Source organism: Dermacentor albipictus, chromosome 3 (genome assembly GCF_038994185.2).
Source record: "Dermacentor albipictus isolate Rhodes 1998 colony chromosome 3, USDA_Dalb.pri_finalv2, whole genome shotgun sequence".
NCBI classification, from domain to species: Eukaryota; Metazoa; Arthropoda; class Arachnida; order Ixodida; family Ixodidae; genus Dermacentor; species Dermacentor albipictus.
Window position 1 is genome coordinate 88,219,587 of NC_091823.1, and position 16,906 is coordinate 88,236,492.

The 16,906-nt window shown below is 48.0% G+C and overlaps 1 protein-coding gene across 5 annotated transcripts in view; it reads left to right on the top strand.

Annotated features, from left to right (window-relative positions):
- Window positions 1-16,906, top strand: part of LOC139057453 (dopamine receptor 1-like) — a 556,142-nt gene that overhangs the window by 366,361 nt on the left and 172,875 nt on the right. The window contains exons 1-2 of one of the 5 annotated variants that reach the window (XM_070535762.1): window positions 15,517-16,313; window positions 16,412-16,510. The exons of 3 other annotated variants lie outside the window; for them this stretch is intronic. The gene's annotated coding sequence lies outside the window, so the exon portion shown is untranslated. Of the gene's footprint in view, window positions 1-15,516; window positions 16,511-16,906 lie in introns of those variants that run through there. One more of the 5 variants, XM_070535760.1, reaches the window with a different exon arrangement.

Here is a 16,906-nt window from a genome sequence, read left to right on the forward strand (position 1 = left end):
GTGTGTGTGTGTGTGTGTGTGTGTGTGCGTGCGTGTGTGCGTGCGTGTGTGTGTGTGTGTGTGTGTGTGTGTGTGCGCGCGCGTGTGCGTGTGCGTGTGTGTGTGTGTGTGTGTGTGTGTGTGTGTGCGTGCGTGCGTGCGTGCGTGTGTGTTTGTGTGTGTGTGTGTGTGTGTAGTTGTACTACGTCCTCATCCGCTTGTTTTTTCAGTGGTACCTTTCATATCTAACCGCCAGTGCTGTAGAAACCTTGTGCAAACCATGTGGACATTGCTTCACGGTGGAGTAGCCAGAACAACTCGTTACGCATGCAAGGACCTCCTGCGTGTCACTCAGCATGACAGAGCACGTGGCGCGGATACTCTCGTCATGGCATATTGGCAATCTCAGCATTGTGGGCAATTATAGAGCCCCCACATGAACGGCCAGATTTGAATCGCGTGCACGCGTGCTCTCATGTCAGCAGCTGCTGCTTACGTTTACTAACTGCTAATTAGCAAAGAGCAAGGGGTGTGTTGGAACGTTGTCATTTGGAGTCCTGACGTCGGCTTCCGAGTACATGACGTCTCCGCGCGCGTCAGCTATGTGACAACGTTTGCGAAGCGAGGTGACTGCGATGCTTCTTTTCGCTTGTTCGTGTTTCTTAACCAAGCGTTGAACGGAACTGCATTAGACGTCCGTCGTTGTAGTTCGCGCACCCTACAGCGCTCTCCAACGATGTATTTGCCATCGGCACATTTGCACATGCGACCCCTCAAAATAGCGGTCTCACGTTTTTTTTTTACATTTTTTGTATTCCACAGCAATTAAAATAGAGGAATTGAAGGAATGGATGCACTTAGGGATACATAAACCAGTCTTAAAGTTTGGTTCATCGCCCAGGTTCAATGCATTTGTGACCGCTGCTAGACATGAGTGAGAGGCCATTGGAATATGAAAGGCTTGCTCTCCAGACCACTCCGAAAAAACATAAACTAGACTGAGGAATTTTTTCGCACAACACAGCTGCAGAAGGTCACAAAAGCGCTGTTTCGATACGGGTGGTTAGCCGGACTGAGCGACCGTATTCGACGCATCGCTGAGAATTGCAACACGTCGGCGACTGGCAACTCAAGTCATATCTTGCCAATAAATCAAATATCATATCACGCCATTAAAATCCATGCATCATCATCATCAGTCTCCCTTCTTCTAATCTTTTCCACCTAATTCTCTTTTTCTTGTTGTACGGTAGCCAACTAGGCTCAGTCGTGATTAGCTTCCGTGCGTTTCACTTATGCTCTCTTTCTCTTTCTCTCTCTCTCTCTCTCTGTGTGTGTGTGTGTTGTGTCTGACGAGAGCGCGTTACAATGTAGAGGTGAGGAATTATGGGCAAATTGAAAAATGCAGTGTATGGCTGGCCTTCCAGAACTCTTCAGAATTTTACGGTGCAATTAAGCCTTTCCAGTCTTCTGTTCCTGTAAAGCTAAAACGCCCTGCGTGGTTGTCAAGATACCGCATGAGCCTTTCTGTGAACCGCATGTGCCTCTCTGTTCTGTCAACTGCATGGTTCAGGAAAACGTATGAAAAAAAAGCCGTATAATAAATACCTATGCGTGCGGGCACTCGCGTATTTCCGTCATCTGAATAGCTCCATCCATGAGACGTAGCTGCGGCTGTCAGCGCGCAATCATGACCCGTAACTGCGTTTTGTGTCTCGTATGTCACTCTGCGTGATCAGGAGTGAATTGGTTGTATTACAGCGTGAAACATAGCTGCAGTGATGGCTTAATGTACGGCGAAGCATATTCCAGTATCTCCTTTTGCGGATATTTGAATTACAAATAAAAGCGGGCGAAGGTCACAAAAGAGACGAATATATCTTAATTTTCTTTCCTCCACAAGTGGCCGCGGGGATGTGGGAGGGCATATATTGTAAAGGACGCATTGGATGTGCTACCGGTGTTAGCGCAACATGGCGAAATCGTGTACGGGAAGGACGCGGAGAAACGATGCGATATGCGAAGGTGATGCACAGACGACGTCCATGGTTCGTGATCAGCACTCTCAAAGGGATTAGTATCCCAAAGTCCTTTTATCTATGCCGCGGGCCGCAGTTCCTGTACTTCCAGCGCTTTCGTAACATCATTCAAAAAGTGCACCCTGGATATGCGTGGAATTCAACTCTCCATTCTATCTTCCCTCTCCTTGAGTTGCATTATCTCTGTTAAGTCAAAGTTCTAATGCCGGTCGGAAAAGACAAAAGTGAGGGTGAGGCCGATGGGAAGGCCCTGTAGTGGATGTCGGTGGAAACAAAAAAAAAAAATGTCACGTTGGTTTCGCGGCGGCCATATTCTTTGCCGGAGGCACGAGTGCCACAGGAGCCGCAAGACTTCACGGAGCGACGACGTTATAGTGGCAATGGCTTGACGCGCGCGCATCTTTCAGCTTCCATCGCCGCCCTGCGGGCACTGATTGTATACGTTCCGGATGCACGCCATCCACGCTTGTGGTGGCCGCAGATTTTTCCGCGAGGACGCACAGCAAGGCGGGCGCCCTTGTGCAGAGCTAAACGCGATTTATTTCTCGCAGCGGCCTTATCCCCGTTTCCAGCCTCACTTCCCTCTCGCATGTTTTCCCTTGACATGTTAATCAAACAATCAATCAGTCGCCCGTTCAAATTTTCCACGCCGTATCTCCATTAAAGCGGCAAATCTCTTACTTGCCTTGGACTGTGTTCGTTTGATTTCATTGAAGCCCGACTCCTGACTTCTGTCACCCGCATTCTCTTGTTAAGAAACAACTTTAGTGCTTCGCTGGAGGTTGGACGTCGCTTTCACGGATGTTTGTAAAACCTCATCAGAATGGCCGACAGCGCCGCATTCCATTCTTGCAGATGTGATAAACCTACACATAGGGCACAATTTGTGCCACTGTCCAACCTCAACGAAGAGCTCGGTGTATTATTGTGAGCCGCTTAGACGACAGACTGTTTTCAGAAGCAAATATCCCGGAACCTTGGCCGAATAACTCGAGCCATCGGAGTGCCAATGCAGTTATTGAACGCAACTGGGTTATACGAACACTTGCGGCTATACGCATGAGTGAACATTCATCTGCGGGTGAGCAGACAGTGGGTCTCTTTCCCGTTATCTCTATTTTCCCCGTTACCCTACCCCTCCCCTTCCCCGGATTAGGGCAGCCAACATGGCGCAACCAGGGTTCACCTACTTGCCTTCCCTTCTTTATATCTCTCGCTTCTTATTTGGACCACATATCCCGAATATCCTGCAGAGTTCGGCTGTATCGTTTAACCATAATCTTTCTTTAGTTGAAAGAGTTGCTTCATACTTTACGCTAATGTTTAAGTGGTCGAAAAGAAGAAGGACGACGTAGAGGAATAAAAATACTGACAGAGTTAATTGCCCGTGTGTTTGTCGCGCGCTATCAGTTTTGTCGTCCAGGCTTCGTCCTTTCACTTATTCTCGAATAGACTCATACGGGAGTCATCGCCCTTAAGTCACCTCAGTCGTCAATTCGAACCGAATTTTGGCTGTTCGTACACGCTAGAAACATTTCCATCGCAAACGACCCGGGGGTATTGCTTCTTAGTAACCGATAGTAGGTTCGATGCGGGTCACAGCGACTTCTTTACGGTGAGGACGGAATGCAGAAACACTCGCGCGGAGAGTTCTGCGTGCACGTTACAGAATCCCTGGAGGCCAAACTTAATTTCCAGCCTTCCATTACGGAGTCTATCACATCCCACGTGTTGAGTACAGACGTTCAACACCATCACTCAACCATTGCCGCCGGCCAAATACGTCTGGTAGATCGCCCCCGTTGAGTGTTCGTAATCCTGCGCCCTACCATATATTTCTTTTTCACTTCCCTCTTTCCTTCAATTTATTTTATGTCCACGCTCAGATGGACACATTACTATCCTCCTGATGTTGCAGAAGAGCCGTCAACTCTTCAGTTGCCAGGAGTCATTAAACATAGCCCACGCTGGCCCATCTTGTTTGCCTGGATCGGCCGGCGTCATTACCGGCATGTAGCGTCCTGTCTGAACTGACTTCGTCGTCGACGACGGCACCTGAGTGATGGTCACTGCGGCTGCGCAGCGGAACAGAGTTGGCCGCGCTTCTAATAAAATGCAACGCACTCTCTTTTAATCAGGCCGCCGCTGTACGCGGGTTGAGCCAGAAGGCACTCGCTGCTGACGCAGGCACAAGTGCCGGCCTACGTGAGCAGTCGCCGGAGAGGGCGAAAGGCGATACAGTCTGAGGAGGAGAGTACGATAACGAGACGGCAGAGCAGACACAACTGGTGAAAAATGTGAAAGGGCCGCCGATCGCCGCCGCGGCGTTGGCCTTTCTTTGTGTCACTCTCTACTCTCAATATCTCTCGGGGCTTCTAAATACGACATGGCCGCCACCGAAAGGGCTCAAGACGCACACCAATAGGAACGCTTTCTTCGCCTCCGGTGGAACACGGTCTTTCCCGAGGTCGACGGAAGCCCCAGGCATTTGGCACGTCTGCGATAGTGGTATAGCCCAAGCAAAAGTGGCTGTGTCTCGCCGCCCCCAGAGAGAGTCGTCGGGAGAGCGCTGTGTCAGGTCGCTTAGTTCCACCGTGGCACATGGCGGTACCTTTGATTTCTTTTTTTTCTTCTTTTTTTTATGTGTGCCCACAGCAATGGCCTGCGCGTTGTGCGGACAATCACGCGTGCATAGCTAGGGTAGCCGAGACCACGTCACTATTGAACGTGACAAATAGACGAGTGCAAAAGATAGATAGAGAGCGAGAGAGATGTAGGAGCATTTGTTGAAAAGTAAGATACTTTGTTGGGGTCTATGCTGCCAACTTAAGTGTACTTCACGTTTCTTTAATGTGGTTACCACTCTTTGAGAACTTCGCCCCGTTCGCATAGTTGTCTGTATGTTTGTTTATCTGCATGTAACCTCTTTAACGCCAACTTGAGTCACATTGTAGTCCTTAGTCCAATGGGAAGCATCGGGCTGCTGTTGTGAGAACTAACTTGGGTTTCTGAGTATTTGACACGGGCTATGTGCCGCTCTTCGATTAACCTCTTTCCCTCCAGCTTGGAACACTATGTGCCTCTGGGTATGCCCCGCTCTTCGATGACCCTCTACGCGCGACACGCGTATACGCCTTGCGGTGGCGCCGCCAGATGGCGCACCGTGTCCAGAGGGAGGCGCGATAGAGGAGCCTGGCTGCATCACACGCCTTATAGGCAACGCGCTTTGGCGGTGTCATTATGGTGTGTCGCTACATTGCTTGAGTACTAATAGCATTACCGTCGGCAGTCATTCTGAGGCTGTTTCTGCCGGAAATCTTTCTCGCGGAATCAATTTGCTCCTGCGCTTTTAGTTGAGGGGAAGTCTCGGTACTGTGAGATGCATTAAGACACCAATTCGAAGAATGATACCCGTGATCTCGCTGTTTGGCTTATTTCAATCTGTGCGGAATTTGCGGTGATCCATGGCAAACGCTGGTCGGAGTAAATGTCCTTAGGCAAGAAAGGTTTGTCCAATACGAGCCCAGAATATTTTTTGACAATGATGACAATTGGGTCAATTGGTGCATCTTAGTAGACGCACATAATTAAGCGCGAAAGAAATAACAAAGAAACGGGCACTAGTGGTCTCCTTTGCGGTCTGTTCCTTTCTCTTGTTTGCATTTTTATACAGACATATATCTTCTGCCAAGAGCCAAATTTTAAAAAAGTTTTTGGTTGGTAAGTTCTGCTTGCCGTTGACCGGGAACTATGGATAACAATACGCCGGACATCTCGATTGCCTGGAATCTGTTCTTACGAACAATTCTAGCGTAAAAACTTTCTTGTGAGAACGAGTGAGTGGTTGTATGCCCGCGCTTACCATTTCGGAGCAGTTCAGTTGGACTTGGCCGCATGTTAAAAAAAAAAGAGAACAAAGAAACGAAGACAAGAGCCTAAATTTGTCTTCAAATTAAAGTTTGCGGCACCGTTGAACAGAGGTTAAGGTCGTTTGTATACTTCCACGCCATCTACGATGTTGCATACCTGCAGTCATGACGTTTACAGTGTCCGTTTACATGATGAAGAATGACAGGCTGTCTATTGTACCAACACTTCTCAGCGCCTAGTGGCTACTCAGCGCGTGCGTACAGCATGGTGGCTCTATGGTGCTTAAATATTGACCCGCATAGGGCGCACGAAAAGGTTACGCTGATCACCACGCGTATCGGTGATGTCAATGTAAGCCCTATACCTACCATTTCGGAACCAATAAGCTTTTATTTTTTTAAAGTAATAAGTGTAAAACATGCTGCGACAGACGTTGACGTCGGCTCCTGATATCCGGGCCAGCTAAGACGTTTCCCTGTATGAACGTGACTTCATGTATAAATACTGTCTCTTCATGGGAAACGGAGTAGGCGCGCCGTATTCACGCTTCTATATCTCGCTTTCTCCATGTCAAGTGCTACGTATCATTTTCGAGCCGCTCTGTTCAATACCTCAAAGTTTTGTATTAATCGAGGGAAGCTTACCGCAAAACCTATAGCAATGCTTTTGACGCCCTTTGCGGAGTTTCAGATGTGGATAGCTCTGAAAACTAATTACCAATCATTAGTTACTATGCTGAGTCAGTTTTACTCTCAAGTTACATTTCTGTTTCTAAGGATGTACTTTCCAAGGCCAGAAGTAAGAGAGGACAAATTGTTCTAATTTTCTCGATGCGGGATGTTGTTCGGGCTTTCTGCGGTTAAGCAAGCAAATGCTTCAGAGCCATTGCTGCAAAACGTGCGCACTACGAGCATTAGTTTGAGTTTCGGTTGGATTAAATTTAGTTGCTGGGGTATCGATAATGTCGACAACAAACAAATTGTCGCCGGTCGCTGCGCGTAGTTCGTCTTCGCCACACGTCATGCGTGACGTGCGGTAATCTGCACGCGATACAGCGGCGGCGGTGCTCCGATAACGCGAGAGCACGAATATCGGGACCTTTAGCAGCGCTTTCCACACAGGGAGGAGCCCTTTTCTGCCTCTTTCTCATTCTTAGCCATCTGCAACGCTTCCAAAACGCTGAACTAATAGTTCAGCGTTTTGGCCGCAGACGCGACAGCAGGAGCCGGCGATGGGTTAGGCCCCGCGCTGCGTAATCTCTGTTTGACAGGTCCCTCGTGGCGCGCTGTATTAAACTGCGCCGAAGCGGACCGCTGCAATGTCGGGCGCGTCGCAGTCGACGCGGCCGCTGTGCCATTAAAAACCGCTTCATCATCGTCGTGGATGTGGTGCGCCTGCAAGCTCAACGAACAAAAGCCAGAAACCTGCTCCATTTTTCTTCCCCCTCGTGTAAGTGCTCCTGAATTCATCTCCGTTCTTACCAGACACGGGGAGTATGTTTCTCGTGGCTTTCTTGATTCCCGCGCCGCTAGCAAAACTGTTGCGCTCGAGCTCGTTTTTCCTGCGAGCGGAGTTGTTGAGCAACGTTCTTCGGCTAAGTCCTTGAATGTGGCGGGGACCATCATTCATTCTCTTTTCTATCTATCTATCTATCTATCTATCTATCTATCTATCTATCTATCTATCTATCTATCTATCTATCTATCTATCTATCTATCTATCTATCTATCTATCTATCTATCTATCTATCTATCTATCTATCTATCTATCTATCTATCTATCTATCTATCTATCTATCTATCTGTCTGTCTGTCTGTCTGTCTATCTGTCTGTCTATCTATCTATCTATCTATCTATCTATCTATCTATCTATCTATCTATCTATCTGTCTGTCTGTCTGTCTGTCTGTCTGTCTGTCTGTCTGTCTGTCTGTCTGTCTGTCTGTCTGTCTGTCTGTCTGTCTGTCTGTCTGTCTGTCTGTCTGTCTGTCTGTCTGTCTGTCTGTCTGTCTGTCTGTCTGTCTGTCTGTCTGTCTGTCTGTCTGTCTGTCTGTCTGTCTGTCTGTCTGTCTGTCTGTCTGTCTGTCTGTCTGTCTGTCTGTCTGTCTGTCTGTCTGTCTGTCTGTCTGTCTGTCTGTCTGTCTGTCTGTCTGTCTGTCTGTCTGTCTGTCTGTCTGTCTGTCTGTCTGTCTGTCTGTCTGTCTGTCTGTCTGTCTGTCTGTCTGTCTGTCTGTCTGTCTGTCTGTCTGTCTGTCTGTCTGTCTGTCTGTCTGTCTGTCTGTCTGTCTGTCTGTCTGTCTGTCTGTCTGTCTGTCTGTCTGTCTGTCTGTCTGTCTGTCTATCTATCTATTCGTCTATCTATCTATTCGTCTATCTATCTATTCGTCTATCTATCTATTCGTCTATCTATCTATTCGTCTATCTATCTATTCGTCTATCTGTCTATCTAATCGTTCCTTCTTTGAAACAGGCTGCTCTCACGCTGTAGTACAATAATAGACACTGACATATGAGCCGGTTCCGTGGCCCTTGTCACGGAATTCGCACGGAAGAATTCATGATCGGCGCTTTCCTATACACGACGTTTCTGCGACGTCCACCTCAAACTCCTATCGAAAGGCTAGAGTTGCACGGCATTCCTGTTTGACGTATACGTCTTCTATTTCGCCTCTGATACGACAACATGTATACGAACGCTATGAAAAACAATTCAGCACAAAAGAGAGGAGAAAGTTGAAGTTCAGTGACCGCGAAGATGACATTTCGCTTTTCTGACGTGTTGCCTACGCAGTGCTCAAAAGGATACGAAAAAATAAATAAAACGTCATTGGTATAAGATAATACGTAGAAGTAAAGTATAAACTATGACGACAAACGAACGACGTACACAGATTTTTTTCAACCCCACGGAAAACCTCTGTCGTCAAGGAAAGAGGGCACGTGAGTGAGTGTTTAAATGGGAATGCGAATAAGAGTCGTGTTCGAAGGTGTGTGTTGTGCAGAGTTAGCAAGCGAATAATAATAATAATAATAATAATAATAATAATAACAATAATAATAATAATAATAATAATAATAATAATAATAATGATGATGATGATGATGATGATGATGATGATGATGATGATGATGATGATGATGATGAGAAGAAATCAACTGGTGAGTACTTCAGTGATTAAGCCTGAAAGCGACTGCATCTGTTTATTAAATAACTCGGGGAGTGCTCAAGCGATGGAGTGACTGATTGCAACATGTTGGACGAGGAAGTGAGGAAATGAGGGCGTGTGGGACTTAAGGACACAGAAAATTGGATCCTCTTGAGTTTCTTCTTTAGCGACCTTGTGGACAGCTCACTGGTTGACTGGGATTACGAGTACTTGTGAGACGGTCGGCGAATAATGAATAAATAAGTTAGCAGTAGTGTGGCTCAGTGAATGCGTTAGGGTAGCCAGCGACGGTGAGCGGTAAACTGGGGGAAAGTAAGGAAGGGGGAAAACAAGAAGTGAAAGGCAGAGAGGTTAACCATGTGTCCGGTTGGCTACATACTCTGCGCAGGAGGATGGGGTAGGGGGCAGAAAAGATGAGAAAACAAGAAAATATTTAAAAATAAAGAAAGTAAGGCATCAGTTTGCACATTCTATAATTTTTCAACGAGTCCTGTTTCCTTTAAAAAGCACACTAGCGCTTTTAAAGCAGTCCGTGCCGACGTCGGCTGGCTCCAGTGTCCAAGGTCCAAGAATTCGGCCTTCCGTAAGGGGATGGTCAACAGGGCTGTCGAAGGTGGTGTAGAGGACTTTTCTTGGTGCCCTGAAATGACGACAATCACACGGAAGGGGCGCTACCGTCTCTTTGCACCCGCAAACTTCACGATCTGGACTTGTGGCTTTCCCGCTTTCACCAGCGCGGGAAAGTAACCAATGAAGAAAAAATATTGGGCCGATCCAAAACACATATTGGAACCTATGTGAAGCCAAGCCTTCGTGAAATGGTTAATGCAATGATCTAAATTTGTCCATTTCATTCCAGCGTCGTCGGAGTAATTAAAAATGGGCACACGCATGCGCTCTCTATGAAATGTGACAACTCTTATGTTGCCTTGTATTTCTTGGTGGCCTTGACTAAGTCATTCGCATTCCGAATCGGATAGGCCGACGGCGCCTCGTGTGATGACTGTGGTAACGAGGAGACTCTTCAACACCTCTGTGACTGTCCTCGCTATAATTCACAGAGACGATTGCTCGCAATCGCGATAGCGCGCTTTGACCGAATACCTCTATCAGACGAACTTATTTTAAAATGCCGCCATCACAAGCTATCGCAGCAGAGGGCGACGAGGGCACTGTTGCAGTTTTTAAGGAGAACAGAATTGGACAAGCGTCTGCAGCCCAACAGATATTTATAGCGTTGCAAGTGCTACTGTGCTGTGCGGTGACAACATGCGGCGACAGTAACCGACTGTGGTTGTATATCTATGCTCCTTTCTTTCTTTATCTCTACTTTGTTTTCGCTTTACCTCCCCCTCCCCTCTATCCCCAGCGTAGGGTAGCAAACCGGATCTTCCCGTCGAAATAACCTCAATTCCTTCCCCCTTTTCTTCTGTCTCTCTCTTTGGTTTATTCTTACTTATGTTAAATCAATGTTCTTCTTGAACAATTCGCCGCCGTACCACTTTTGTGGGTGCGTGCTATAGTATGGAAACCATCATAATCCTCACGAGAACGCGGCGATCATCTCAAAGAGGTAGTTGGCATCGGCTCGATGGATAGATAGATAGAGAGAGACAGGGGAGAGAGAGAGAGAGTAACCGAGAGGGAGCAGTAGGGAGGTCAAGCAAAAAACGTACCCGGTTGGATGTCCTACCCTTTGGGAGGAGGAAAGGGGAAGAATAGATAAGAAGGAAACCGAAGAAAAAATAATAAAGAGACAATAATTTGCTGAGTCAGACGCAGAGGAATGTCCGCCGTCACAAGCGCTCGTACGGTCCCGTAGCCTTCAAGAACCTTACAAGGGCTCTTGCGGCCTTTTGCATGCAAAAGGCCACAGAGGCCCTCCTACATGTATGTCTGTCTGCACTGAGTAATTCCGTAGAAAACGAGGCCAGCAGCCCGGACACTTGTGAGGGTTGTAAAGGCGGTATTGCTGTTCTGCGTGCCAGCTATTCGGCAAGACCGCCGCCGCAGCAGCACCCAGCCAGCCAGCAGCAACTGTCGGGAAAGTCCGGGAGAGGGTTGGCAAAGAAAGCTTCCTCTTTAATAATAAATTCTGATGTTTTACGTGCCAAAATCACGATCTGATTGTGAGGCATGCCCCATAGTGGGGGAGCGCGCATTAATTTCGACCTCCTGGAGTTCTTAATCAACCTGCACCAAAATGCAAGAGCAGGAGCATTTTTCTTTTCTTTTTACGTGTAGCGCCCATCACAGTGTGGTTACCGAGGCCGGGATTAAATCCGCAACCTCGACCTCATCAGTGCTAAGCCACAGCCAGTGGGCGTACAGCGTGGGGTGGAAACGCAGGCAACGTCTCCGTTAGAACGCGTGTGCTTGAATGATTCGAGGATTATTGCGCGAACGAATTTTACGATGGAGTGAGTGGGGAAATGAGTGGGCGACAAATTTATGACACTCACCTCACTAAGAGCAAAGGAATCTCGTTCCTATCTGCAAGCGCTATCTGCACGCCCATACTGCGACGTTCCTCGCTCATCTTACTGACGGAAATGAAATCTCGCGCAACCCGCTTTACCAGCACCTTTCAGCACGTGAAACTAAATGGAGTATGTTGTGAATGCGCATCGCTGATCGGCTGTATGTGAGAAAAGGGGGGGGGGGGGGGGTCGGTGACAAGCAACTTCTTTAAGATACGTCAACTCGCCCCTCCATACGCACCACACACATCTACGTTACTCAGTGTGCACAGACACACTTTTTTTTTTTTAGTGCAAGAACAGATGGTAAAACACATCCCAAGTCAAAAACTCCGTGTTCAGGTTCTTATGTTTAGCATGTTACCATTAAACAGCAAAATAAAAGCAATTGTGGAATTAAGCACCACTTGTTAAATTTAACAACCATATGCTCCTCAAGTTGACCATCCGCCTTATTCGATAATTTTTCGGTCGCTTCCGGGAATGAAATTGAAGAACCTGCTTGAATATATCGGCACAAACGCAGTTCGAATGCTGCACTCTTTATCAACGTCGTCTACACATCTTAAGTCCCGGTGAAATGCAGCAGCAGCAGCAGCAGCAAAAAAAAAAAAAAGCTGCATAATCCGCATTTCTTATAACAATGCTGTCGCAGCGTCGATAACCAGTATGAAAATGTGCGAACATAACAAGCATGGATTTAAAGCGCCGGGACCTTTAAAGCCTTGCGTGTCCTGAAGCAATCCGCTGCTCGAGGGTAATTTATTCCTTTCTTATACGGGTGTAGCCGCGGGTCACCTTGTTTAATCCATTAATCCCGATATTGAGTTCCACTTTTCTGGGACTTGCGCCATAAAAAGTGACCTTGAATGCGTTACCGACGGGCTGCTGCGTCTATGGCCGCTTCGACGACCTTTGTCTCCTTCGCTCGGAGTTCGATAAGTCGTCCCCCGGCCATTTCTGTAGACATGTGGGGGGAACTGAAATCACGACTTCTCAACGCCGAAAAGCGAGAATTGACTTTCAGGTGAGCTCCGACATGCTCACTTTCGCTTTGGTTTGTCCATATGCATCGCCAGCAACTGTGGATGGGTAAGTTGAGTTCAATTCATAAGAGAAGTTAGCATAGCTAGTTAACAAGACGACGAACAAAGAGCGGGCACAAGTTTGAAGATCTGGCCGTGTCGGAAATTTTGCCAACTCGTGTGTACGGTTTTATAGTAAATAGCTTCCTTCGGCTCATAGACCAGCCTTTCTTTCTTTTTTCAAGCATCTAACCGTTTTCGTAGGCCGATCCCAAAGTCAGGGCAGTATATAAGAGTGGCTTGTTGCCCCCGGGGAGTTGGTACATTGGTGCATGGCAGGGGAAAAAAATGTGACAGGAAGGGTGCTGGACTCTCAATTTGTCTGTTTCTTACTCGTGGTTTCTTTCTTCTTTTCTTTTTTCTCCCTTCCTTTCCGTTTGCTTTCATTCGACGACGCATCAGTATAACACTGCGCCTCAAAGCTCTTGCCGTCACGAGATAAGAATGTGAGACACTGGCACGGGATGCACGTGCCAGACATTTCAAAGCTCTACTTTGGCACGACAGCAGTATGCGTGTGATGGTGGCCTAGTGTGCGTAAAATGCCTCTGCCTCCATTAAAAGAAATGTTCACTTTTGATGCGAACGCGTCAAATGGCCCACTGAGAGAAAACGCCGGTGGCGTCTGTAGCAGCGGCGAAACGGCACCTAATTTCCCATTGGCTACGACGCCACGTTACGAGCCCGCCCACAGGCTCGTGACGCTCGGGCCGCGACGCGGGCGCTCGGAGCACCTGCGGCCTCGGTATTGCGTGAGGGGAGAGGGCATCGCCGCGACGCCACGTCACCCTCGCTCTCGCAAGCCTGTGTCATCCGCGTGTTCCTTGTCCGCGCAAGCTCTCGCCGGCGTTCTAACTGCACATCGGCAAGTACAAACCAAAACACGCCGAGCGGCTCAACGCGATCGCTTGCCGGGAGAAGCTCATAACTAGAAGGACCGCTCAGCGGCGCTCAATTGGACATTAACGCTATCTTGTTGGCAACTCAGAAGTGCTTAGGTGTCCTCGGATTTTTAAATTAAATTCTGAAACCTTGCCTACCAGGACTTGGCTACATTCCAGAGACATTTTAACGACGTCCATTCTTTGTCGATTGTGTGATGCACCCCAGACGTAACAAAATTGCTTTATAAACTGCAGAGGGGCCACTTTATTTTGGTATGAGCTTCAACGAGCCCTTCAGAAAGACGTTGATCGAAATCATTATTCAGTGCGATATATAGTTCAGACTAGTGGTGACAATGTACCCTTTTATATGTTTCTACTCATTGGAATGCACAGCCTGTGGAAGACACGCATGCCGGATCGGAATGTCGAAGCTATAATTTCATCAGCAACTCGTTTGATTCGAATGATCGTCCAACTGAAAGGTCTGTACGAACGAATTAACTTTCGTTCATAATATTATTTGGTATTGGTAAGATATTTATTCTTACCACTACTTTAGTGTTTCTTGTGAACGTCGATCGTCGCCTGAGCGGCACGTTTCAAGGATGAGTAGGAACTCCATGATTCTCTCCGTGTAGATACCTACGTAGACGTGTAAGGGGAGAGACTCCTTAGCTTGCCTATCTGTTTATATTTCCCGCAAGAGTCGTTTGTGCTGTAATGAATATAACAAAAGAAAAAAATTAGTGTGATCGTGGCCTAATGATTAGAGTATTGCGCTCCTGTGCTGGAAGGCAGTTCGATCCAATTATTGTTGTCCCATAGCTTTATAGTATTACAGGCGGACTTTACAAGCTCTAAGTATCTAATTGAAAACTCGAGGTGTTCATCGCGTACGCGAGCACGTGTGGATGTGCACAAAATCGCGTCTTTTCCTAAAGATATACGAGGTATACAGAAGTCACTCTAATAAAAACGCATAGCTTTCTGAAAGGCTTCGGCTATTCTTTGACATTGACAATAATCGTCGACGGTTTCTGTCCAGTTTTCGTGAACGATTTATTTTTGTATGAGCAGATAAAAATAACAGGCACAATGCGAAGCTCCCACCTTACTTGCGCCGAAGCCGTTTCTCGCCTACCTTTTAATAATTATCGGACTAGAATACTTGTTTATTGTTTCCATGCCTATGAAATCAACGGAAAAATAGGCCACCGAAAAACCACAGCGTCCCAGCATTCTTGCTAAGAAAATGGCACTGCGAAGAAGAAAAGAAGTTTCAAAATCTTCAAATGAATAGGTGAGTATGAAGAAAATAATGATGTGTTACTAGCATTGTATAACCAGATATATGGCAAAGTCATCCGAAGTAACGCGTGCCGTTACACATACAAACGCACTCTCACTAACACGTTCGAATTAATTTGACGAAGGATCGCCAGCTCAGAATCGAGTAGCGCGAGCTTCAACTCGGCGCAAAACGGGTTCGACACAACTACTTCCATGTCTCTCGCATTCGCACCGTTTATCCCTTGCTCAACAAGCTCATAAACCCAGCCGCCGCTCATTCACAAGTACGGGGCGCTCCACCTCCGTCTAGCCTCGCACTCTCCACGTTCACCATCAAACTTCCTCCTCGTTCATCACGGGCGGCTTTCCCGCTCGGCTCGAAGCCCGTACGGCGCAGGCCGCTGCTTCGAGCGTCATTCGCACGCACACACACACGCCGAACTGTGAAGCCAGAAAACGGGTGTCCTGCTCCGACGAGCTGCACTCACAACTGCCTCGCGGCACACGCTCTAGCGGCGAGGCGCCGCTTCTCTTCCACCTGGCGGCGGAGGCAAAGTTTTTCGCGCGCAGCAGTCGCCCGCACACGCGGAGGAGCAGCCTGCGTGACGCCGGCGATCAACCGGTCTTACGTGCGGGCCACCGTTCGGCGAAGACCCCTCTCTGCCCCTCTCTCGCTCTTCTTCTTCATCACTCGCCAGCCTCTCCACCGGGCGGCCAAACTTCGTCCGGCCGTGTCGGCCGAGGCGCCTCACTCGGCGCGCTGACCACGGCTGCGAGCGGTTGCGCGCGCCACCAACTCTCTCCGTCCGCGCGCGTCGACGCCCGCGCGTCTCCTCTCGCCCCGAGCATCAGTCAGATCTGTTCGGCGTGCCTCGGTCGGAGGCAGTTCTCCAGACGTCCGCCGTAGAGCCGCGTGTTGGAAGTCCCTCGCGCTCGCTCGCCCACCTCCCCAATACGTTGCGGCGATTTGTAGAGAGGAGGCACTCGCCGTATACTGAGCTGAGCAGAAAGGTCTTCGAATTGCGCGGCGTGGTACTTTTGAAGAGCAGCGGGGGATCCAATCCCATTAAGTGTCGTGGGAGACTGAAGAAGACCTGGACGTCGTTTTGTTTAGCGGAGCTGCGTGTGGCGGAGTCGTCGTGTACCGGTCCAGACGGCGATTGGCTTCGTGATGAAACCAAAGAGTGATGTGACCCGAGTGTTGCCCTAACAGACCGTCCCAGGGCTTTCTGTTTCGTTCTTCTATTTATTTATTTATTATTTTCGAACGGCCAATTCGTCTCTTTGGCTCGCGAGAGTGCCCTGGTTCTTTGTGCCTCGACTGGACTTGTAAGATCGTGAAGTGTTCCTGTCAAGCGAAAGATCTGGATCAGTGGTGACGCGAAGTGCAGTTCTTGTGCTGGTGAAGCGTACTCCCTCCACGAAGAAATCTTCGTTATATGTGTTTTTTTTTTTCGGAACACCAGTTTGGGGATCATCGACCGACCAAGTGCCTGCGCTGGGATTCCGTCGACCAAGTGCGTCCACAGGAGTTACGTTGCTTAGCCGATTCGACGGTGTGAATTTATTTATTCTCATCTTCGGTCTTACTTTCTTTTTTTTTCTCGCCTTAAAGCTTTTTTGTCCTCGTAAACACTGAACAACGACGACGAAGTGCTGCAGCTCCGCACCTGTGGGTCTTCCTTCAGCGCCGCAATCTATTTCGGAGAAGCGAGTAAGTTTGTGCTCCACACTTCACTTCTTTAAAAAGATTTTAAAAAAAGGAGATAAATAAAAGAAAGTGGAACGAAAGAAATCGTCATTCTGCGAAAGTGTGCCCCTGGGCCAAATAAACTTCCGACGTCGTAAATTTAATTTTTTTTAGGTTGTTATCGGTTGTTGCTACCCAAAGTGTTTACTTCTTTAAAACTCGCAGCTGATTGTGTGCCGCGGGGGAATTGAGTCGGTTTCGCGCGCGTATTGTCGTTCTTGCAAATCGCTTCTCATTAATCTGCGAAGTTGCTGGTGAACTTTAATCACCCCCCTACACTGTTCTCGTTTATCGAGGAACGTGTTTTTTATGTCAGTCACGTTTTTTTCACACCCCCGTTGTTTCTGTACATAGAAAGAA